The 9,809-nt window shown below is 37.2% G+C and overlaps 1 protein-coding gene across 1 annotated transcript in view; it reads left to right on the top strand.

The window, feature by feature from the left end:
* LOC114048285 (solute carrier organic anion transporter family member 4C1-like) overlaps positions 1–9,809 on the top strand; it is a gene marked incomplete at its 3' end in the record, with an annotated part of 141,591 nt that overhangs the window by 38,868 nt on the left and 92,914 nt on the right. The window lies entirely within an intron of this gene.

Raw genomic sequence — 9,809 nt, 5'->3', positions numbered from 1 at the left:
ATCAATGATGACAATTAAAGGTAGGACTTTATGAGGAAAAAGATTTATTTAAGAAATGAATAGCTGCAGTTCCTCATGTATAAAAGTGAGCTGGAGAAGGAAATGTCAAACCACTCTGGTATCTTTGCCAAGAAAACCCCAAATGGGGTTTGGGCACACACAACTGAACGATAAGCTTGATGAGAGATATTGTCTGCAAGCAAAATTTGGATTTCTGGACCAACACTTAAAATTTAGATATGATGGACAGGAATGTAATGCATTTAATGAGGGCTCATAAAGAAATATGATAGCCATATGTAGGTATTTTAACATGAATGCATGATAGCTGTGTTCAGTTATTTGAAGGGCTATCATGTGAAAGAGGAAGCAGCAGATTTATTCCATTTGATCCCAAGAGGTGAGAACCAGCAGCAGAGGGTGGAAGTTACAAAGGGACACATTTACACTTTGTCTCAGGAAAAACTTCACACATTTACATCCTGTGCCAACCTCTCTACCGACTTCCAATCTCAAATCTTCAGGTGCCTTTTGGACATCTCAAATGGATGTTGTCAACTGGAACAAACCTCTTGGCCTTCGGAGGCCAGAGCTGAACAGACAGAGCAGGCAGAGTTTATTTTCTATAGTGGGGAAATGGCATGCAAGCAGGGAGGGAAACGAGACACATGTACTGGGGCTAAACCTTGATCACTAGATCCAAGAGTATGTGGCAGGACATAAGGTATAAGAAGACTGGAAAGATGGGAAGGCACTAGGTTATGAAGCACTTTGAAGAAGAAACAGAAGATTTTGTGCTTGATCCTGGAGGCAATATGGAGCCATTGAAGTTTATTGGATAAAAGCCAGACAAAGAATCAAACAGTGCAGTGTAGCAACAGTAGTGAGGCACACCAGCAATAGTGAGGCAAGGTTGTCCAGTCCATTCATAGCAAGGCTTCATGTCTGGGCCTGTTGGTACTTGCCTGAGCTCAGGAGCCATAAGTTCTGTGGTTTAGTTGCAGCCGTGTTCATCCCAAACTCAGGGCACGGTACTTGCTGGGCCTTAGCTCTGGAGAACAGTGTCTCCTCATAGAATCTTGACAATGCCTAGTGGACATCTTAAACTCAACATCTCCAAAAGAGATTTCATTATCTTTTCCCCTAAACCCTCCTCACCTCCTACCTTTCCTGTTACTGTAGAGAGAGCTCCTCAGTTCCTCAGGCTGGCAACATAGGAGTCATGCTGGGCACCTCACTATCTCTCATTCCCCATATCCAGCCTTGCTTTAGCCTGTTAATTTCACCTTTGCCGCATCTCTCAAGTCAGAGGCAGCTAGATGGCGCCATAGTGTACAGAGCGCCAGACCTGGAGTCAGGAAGACTCCTCTTCCTGAGTTCAAATGTGGCCTCAGACACTTCCTAGCTGTGTGACCCTGGGCAAGTCACTTAACCCTGTTTGCTTCAGTTTCCTCATCTGTAAAATGAGCTGAAGGAGGAAATGGCAAACCACTCCAGTATCCTTGCCAAGAAAACCCCAAATGGGGTTATGAAGAGTTGGACAGGACTGAAAAACAATTTAACAACAACATCATCTCTCAAGTATGGGGTCATAAAGAATTGGACACAACTGAAAACCGACTGAAGAATGACATCAACAACGTCTCTCAAATATGCTCCTTTTCCCTCCTCTGATACTGACTGCCACTACCCTGGTGAAGGCCCACATTTCCTAATGCTTGGACTAGTTCAGTAGTTTCCTAGTGGATCTGCCTGCCTAAAGTCTTTTCCCACTCCAACCCGTCGTCCATTCGGCCATTAAAATGATTTTCCTAAAGCGCAGGTTCAACTGTGTCACCCCCTTTATTCAGTAAACTTCAATGGCTCCATATTGCCTCCGGGATCAAGTACAAAATCTTCAGTTTAGCGTTCAAAGTGCTTCATGACCTAGCGCCTTCCTACCTTTCCAGTCTTCTTATACCTTATGGCCTGCCACGTACTCTTGGACCTAGTGACTGACTGTTCCACACGCAGGATACTCAATCTGGTGGCTATGGGCATTCTCTCTGGCTGTCCCACGTGCTTGTAGTGCTCTTCCTTTCTCCCTCCTTCCTTCCTCCAACCGACCTCTATGGTTTCCTTCAAGTCCCAACTAAAATCTCCTTTTCTACAGGAAGTTTTTCTCAACCCTTCTTAATTCTAGTGCCTCCCTCCTCTTTATTATTTCCTATTCATCTTGTATATAACTTGTTTGTGTATTTTTTTTGTTGTCTCTCCCATTAGATTATGAGCTCTTTGTGGTCAGGGATTATCTTTTGCCTCTTTTTTGTATTCCCAGTGCCTAGCACAATGCCTGGCACATAATGGGTGCTTAATAAATGTTTATTGATTAAAATTGAGAGATGGTGGATTCTCCCTCCCCAGAAGTCTTGGAGCATAGGCTGGATCACTGCTAACAAATTTAAATATAAAGATCACAAATTAACATTAATATTGTATTTTTATTTATTTTGTTAAATATTTCACAGTTACATTTTAATCTGGTTCAGACCATCCTAAGGAGTTTTGCGGGCCTCCAGTTTTACACCTCTGGGCTAGATGAGCACTTGTCAGGTATTTTGTTGCTGAGGACCTTTACAACTCTCAAAATAACATTGAAACCTTTTCACACCCACTTCTCCATGTTCTTTGTGCAATATAAACTTTTTATTCTTTAGAGAAATCATATTTCATGTTTCACTACCTCATAGGAATGCCAGTGAATGTTGGTTTAAAAATATAAGCTTTAACTTTATGGAAAACTTGGAGATAATAAAGTTTTGTAGTTTCCCCAAGGCAATCCAATCCATCCTTCTCTTCCATTTAAACTCTAATCTTCCTTATTATCCAGATGTATTATCTGTCCTAGATATGTATACTGATGGAGAAGCTTTATATGGTTGTCCACATACTGGTTCACTGACATTCTTCATTCACTTGTTTTTGGTTTTTTTGTTTGTTTGTTTGGTGTATATGGTGAGGGTAAACTCTTTAAATGATTACAGACTTCCAAGAAGCTTCAAAATGTTTAGTTCCTAATATAGTCAGCAGAATGTAATTCACAAATAGGAGCTAGCACATAGAGCACCTTAGAATCCACAGGAAATTCCTGGCCTGGACTTTATGCTGGATCTCCTCTACTACAGCAACAAAGAGTTTTAGTGACTATACATCTTTCTTCTTATTTTAATGGCTTCCTTGGTGGTTGTTAATCAGAGAGTTGTTAACAAAGATGATTTCTTTCTATATTTTCTTTCCTTATATCTTCCAAGGAGTCTTGAATAATTTTTTTGGGGGGGGTTTGTAATCAACAGACAGTAAACACAGTGTGAGCTTATATTCTTTACATTTTAATTGCCAGATGGTTAAGATGTGGTCCCTTATTGAGTATCTATTGTGAAAGCCTGTTGCTTATGGAGGCGATCCAAAATGGCAGATAAAAGGGAAGGATTCCCCAGAGTTCTTCCAAGTTCCCCTCTAAACAACTATAAATAGTGCCTCAAAATGAATCCTAGAGCAGGGTAACACACAAAGGACAGGGTAAAACAATTTTTCAACCCAAGACAATTTAGAAGATCTGTAGAAAAGTTCTGTTGCACCCAGGTGAGAGTAGAGTGCAGTCCAGCACAGGCTGTGCTCCAGCAAACCAACAGCAGGCCTTGGGGGTGACCAAATCAGCAGCAGCAGCGGTTACTTCTGGAGTTCTCAGATGATAAAGAGGTTGAACAACTGTTCAGAAGGAGATTATAGGGGGCCCTTTGTAGGCCTGTAACCCTGTGCAGGACTGTATTTCATTTCCCATACTTGGATTTAAGTCACAATCCCAGGATGACATACTACAGCTTGCAGCTACAGGGGAATGAGGTTACTGGTCAGAGTTCGAAGGTGAAAAGAGTGCTTGTATTTACTCACAGACCAGGAGAATAGTAAACATACCTTCATAGATCATACCACTTTGGAAGATCTTAAATTTTACAGACCTCCCGAGCTGCCTCTGAAAACAGCTACACAAAAAACCTGAAGCTTGGGAGAATGCCCCCTCCACCCTTGAGCTGAGCCCAACTTTAAAATAAAGTTAAAGTCAAGAAATAAATTGGAAAAGTGAGCAAACAACAAGAAAAGAGAACCTGACCATAGAAAGTTATTATGGTGACAGAGGGAAGATCAAAATATAAATACAGAAGAAGACAACAAAGTCAAAACTACTACATCCAATGCCTCAAAGAAAAATGTGAATTCATCTCAGATCCAAAAAAGAATTCCTGGAAGCACTCAAAAAGGACTTTAAAAATCAAATAAGAGAGGTAAAGGAAAAATTGGGAAAAGAAATGACAGTGATACAAGAAAATCATGAAAAAAGTGTCAACTGCTTGGTAAAGGAGGCACAAAAAAGTACTGAGGAAAAGAACACCTTAAAAACATAATAGGCCAAATGGTAAAAGAGGCACAAAAAAATCCAATGAAGAGTAGAACTCCTTAAGAAAAAGAATTGGCTAAATGGGAAAATAAATACAAAAATTCACCGAAGAAAAAAACTCCTTAAAAAGTAGAATTGATCAAATAGAAAAGGAGGTATAAAAGAAAATAATTCTTTAAAAATTAGAATTGGGCAAGTAGAAGCTAATGATTCCATAAGACATCAAGCAAAAATAAAACAAAATCAAAACAATGAAAAATAGAAGAAAATGTGAACTATCTCATTGGAAAGACAATTAACCTGGAAAATAGATCCAGGAGAGCTAATTTAAGAAATAGTGGACTACCTGAAAGCTGTGATAAAAAAAGAGCCTAGACATCATCTTTTAAGAAATTATCAAGGAAAACTACCCTGTTATTCTAGAATCAGAGGGTAAAATAGAAATTGAAAGACTCTACCAATCACTACCTGAAAGAGATCACCCATTTAAGCAAAACTAAGTATAATCCTTCAGGTGAAAAATGGACATTAAATGAAATTGAGGACTTTCAAGCATTCCTAATGAAAAATAGAGCTTAATAGGAAATCTGATTTTTAAATACAAGACTCAAGAGAAGCGCAAAAAGGTAAACAGGAAAGAGAAATCATAAGGGATTCAGTAAGGTTCTACTGTTTACATTTCTACATGGGAAAATGATACTTGTACCTCCTAACTCTCAATATTAGAACAGTTAGAAGGAGTATACATAGAGGGTATGGGTATGAGTTGAATATGACAGGATATCTAAAAAACAGAGGAGAAAAAGAAAGAAGAAGGGAAAGCAAGAGGTAGGATGAGATAAGTTATCTCTCATAAAAGGCACAAAAGAACTGTTACAGTGGAGGGGAAGATGGAGGAAGTCAGGAGAGGCAGGGAACCTTACTCTCTTCACAAGTGGCTCAAAGAAGGAATAACATAAAAATTCAGCTGGGTAAAGAAATCTCTTACCCTACAGGAAAGTAGGAGAGAAAAGGGGATAAGAGAAAGAGGTGCAGGTGGGGCTGATAGAAAGGAGGATGGATTGGGGGAGAGAATAGTCAGAGGCAAAACACTTTTGAGGAAAGATGGGGTAAAGGGAAAGAGAGAGTAAAATAAACCAGGGTGGGGTGGGGTGGGGGGAGGAAAGAATGGAGGGAAATATACAGTAATCATAAATGTAAAAAAATTTTCACAGCAAGTTTCTCTGGTAAAGGCTTCATTTATCAAATTGATAAGAATACAAGTCATTCCCTAGTTGATAAATGAACAAAGGATATGAACAGACAGTTTTCAGACAAAGTAATCAAACTTATCTGTAGCCATATGAAAAAAAAATGCTCCAAATCACTATTGAGTAGAGAAATGTAAATTAAATTAATTTTTTAAAAAAATCATGTGGGCTTTTATATTTAGGTAATGTATCCATTTGGAGTTACGGTGGTATGTGATATAAGATATAATTTTAACTGAACTGTTTTCCAGTAATTTTTATTGAATAGAGTCCTTCCCATTAGTCTTTTGTATTGGATTTATCAAATGCTGGCCTATATTGTTCAATGCTTTTGAATCTTGCTTTTCTAGTCTTATCCACTGGTCTTGCTTTTCTGTTTTGAAACTAATACCAAATAGTTTTGATGGTTACTTTCTTTTTAAAAAAATCAAGAAAAAAACCTATATTCCTTGAGATCCTAGGCCTTTTGTTTCTCCAAATGATTTGCTATTATTTTGTCTAGTTTAATAAAACACCCCCTTGGTAGTTTGATTGATAAAGCACTAAGTCTACTAATTTAGGTAGTGTCACCATTATTAAGTTGTCATGTCCCATGACCAATAACTATCCTTGCAATTATTTACCATTCTTTATTTCTTTATAGAGTGCTTTGGTGATATATTTATATTAGTTTAGTTACATAGATCTTGAGTGTGCCTTGGTAAATGATTCCCATATATCACAAAATTTTGAAATGAACTACCCTTTTTATTGTTTCCTTTTGCATTTTGTTTTTGCTATAAAGATATGTTGATGGTTTTTTTGGATTTATTTTTGTATACTGCTACTTTACAGAGGTTATTGTCTCATACGGTTTCTTTGCTGAATTTCTAGGGTTTTCTAAGTAAATCCTCATGTCATAATCAAATAGGTATGCTTTTGTCTCCTTTTGCCTAATGCTTGTGTTTTCCTTGTCATATTGTTATCATTATTTTTTATATTTATGTCAAATAATAGTGGATAAAAGAAGCATTTTTTCTTTTACTCTTTTTTCTTAGGAAAAATTCTAGCATCTCCCAACTATAAGTAATTCTAGCTCTTGGTTTTAGACATGTACACATATATGTTTATATGTTTTTATTTTTATCTATCTAGATATGTACATATCCTTTTAAATTACGTCAAAATTACCTTTCTCTGCCTATAGATTATAGGTTTTTTGTTATAAATGACTATACTTTGTAAAAGATTCTTGCTGCATCCATTTATAACATTATGTGGTTTGGTGTGTTTTTGTTTCCTTTTTTTTTTTATGATAATTTTTTTTCCTAATGTTGAACCCTTCTTGCATACCTATTCTAAGATCTTACTTGGTCATAGTCAGGGGAAATTATATATATTGCTGTAGTTTTTTGCTAGGTTTTTATTTTAAAATTTTTCATTGATAGTCATTAGTGATACTGGTCTACATTTCTCTTTCTTTGCTTTATCCTACCCTAGTTTAGTTATCAGGACTGTTATTCATCTCATGAAAGGAGATGGGTGAAGTGTTGTTTTTTTTTTATTTTTGAGAATGACTTATATAGCATACCTATTAATTGCTCCATAAATTTTTGATAGCCCATTAAGTGTGACTCAAGTTTTTTTTCTTTGATCTTTCTCTTATAGATACTTCATTTTGATTTTCTTAGAGTGGGCTGTTTAAGATCTCTAGCATTTTCTGTTAATTTGAGGTATTTTATGTTTTGTAGGTAATCTTTCATTTTTCTTAAATTCTCAGTTTTACTAGCATATTATATACCATTACATGTATTCAGTAGGCTATAAGAACTTTAAAAACCCAAGAAAAGCCTTGTTATAATGTTGCCTTATAATTTTTGTTTTATTAATTTAATTTCTTCTATCTTTTGTATCAGATTAAAGGTATATTAGTACTGTTATTCTTTTTAAAGAACCAGTTTTTTATTTTATTTATCGGTTCCATATTTTTTGTTTTCTACTTTTCTATTTGTCTACAAATTCTTAAAATGTTCTTTTTTTGTGCTTATTTTGCATTTGTTCTTTTTCTAGGTTTTAGAATTGGATATTCAGTTTGTTAATCCTTTCTTTTTCTGTTTTGTTAATATATATTTTCAGAGATTTTTCCTCTGAACTTTTGTTGTGTTGACTCATAATTATCATTTGATTCCCACATTCCATATTATTATTATTTCTGTGATTTTTTTCTGTGACTTACACATTATTCAGAATATTATTATTAAGTCTCCATTTAGGTGTGTATCTTTTGCTTACCTCATGCCCAATATCTAATCAGCTGTCAAATCTTGCTAAGTCTTAATTCAGCTTCCACAGGAGTTCATATGTCCTGTACCATTCACAGAGCCATCACTGCTTCAGTGCCTCATCATCTCTCCCTGGAGCCACTGCAGTGGCCTCCTTATTGGCTTTCCTATCTCCAGTCTCTCCCCATCTTTTACACAGCTGACAGCTAGAAGTTATATTCTTAAAGTGAAAGTCTCAGCTCTGACAATGTCACTCCCATACTCAAAAACTAGAGGTTTAAACTAGAGGATAAAATACACACTACACCTCTGATTTGGGAGTTAAAGCCATTTGTAATGCCTTCAGCTTTTCCAGGTTTATTACATACTGCTCCCATTTGTACACAATACATTTTAGGTAAACTGGCCTACTTCCTGTTTCACCTACCCAACATTCCGTCTGCTGCCTCTAGATTTTCACAGTGTCCCTGTGCTGGAAATGTACCCTTTCCTTACCATTGATTCCTAGAATCTCAACTTCCTATAAGGCCCATTTCCTACATGAAACCTTTCCTGATCCTGGTAGCTGTCAGGAACTGTTCATTTTTGCTCTTTGTATCCTGGCACCTAATTAAATAACAACAAGCATTTATAAATGCTTACTGTATGTCTGGCACTGCACTGGCACTTAGCATGCTAGGGTTATAAAGAAAGCTCCTTCCCTGAAGGAGTCCACGTTTTTGTGGGGAAATACAGCATGTAAGTGTAATACTCTTAAAATAATTCACTCATTTTAAGTAGAGGGGGAAATATAATCATCCTGAGATCCACTCCTTCCCCTTTTCCTTTGCTTCAGGGAGTTTCAGATGAGAAGTTCTGAGTTCAGTCATGACTCCACTGAGCCCCCAGTTAAGAACATTTCTAAATCCTAGGCAGAAGTTCCCTTCTTGGCTCACTCCTTAAATTAGTCAATACTTAAAGAAATAAATTCAGGCTATTCACTGGAAGGCCAAATACTGGCTGAAGTTTAAATACTTTGGTCATGTAATGAGAAAAAGGGACTCGTTGGAAAAGATCCTGATGTTTGGAAAGATTGAAGGCAAGAGGAAACGGGGATGGCAGAGGATGAAATGGATAGATAGTATTACAGAAACAATGAACATGAACTTGGACAGACTTTAAGGGAGAGTAGAGGACAAAAGTACCTGGTGTGCTATGGTCCATGAGGTCATGATCAATCTGGACATGACTGAACAACTGAACAACAAAAAGGCAGAAGTGAGACTCTGCCTCACCTTACATTTACAATTGTTTCTGGTTAACTCCTGGCTTCTTTATGACTGAGACAAAATCCAGTCTTTTGGAAACATTTGGATAATGAAACAGCATATTATGATACAGTGTCTGTGGAAAGACAGGCATTAGGGAAGTTTGGGAAAGAGCTGACCTTTTTTCTTGGGACTTCTCTCAGCCTGAGTTCTCTGTTTCATCGTGCTTGCAGAGCTAGTGAATCTTCTCATTGTCTGCCTTCACCACAGCTGAGTCTTCCCTTTGCTTCTCAAAGTATGCTGGAAATTCCATGTCTTCCATTTATTGAAATTGATGAGAGTGGCTGCAGTTATTGGGCATGATCTGGATGAAGATCCACCAGAGGAAACTGAAGAGCAGTCAGATAAGTAGGAAGAGAACCAGCAGCAGAACACAGAGAAGGGTGTCCTGAAAACTTAGAGAAAAGGCAGTATCCAGGAAAAGGAGATGATCAGCGGTGCCAAAGGAAAGGCCTCTAGATTTGGTAATTAAGAGATCTTTAGTGATTTTTGGAGAGTAGTTTTAGGACAAAAAGCAGATTTTCAGAGGGTTCAGGAGAAAACAAGAGAAAAAGAA

Source organism: Vombatus ursinus, unplaced genomic scaffold (genome assembly GCF_900497805.2).
Source record: "Vombatus ursinus unplaced genomic scaffold, bare-nosed wombat genome assembly UNPS02014792.1, whole genome shotgun sequence".
Taxonomy (NCBI): domain Eukaryota; kingdom Metazoa; phylum Chordata; class Mammalia; order Diprotodontia; family Vombatidae; genus Vombatus; species Vombatus ursinus.
This window is presented reverse-complemented; position numbering and strand designations above follow the sequence as displayed.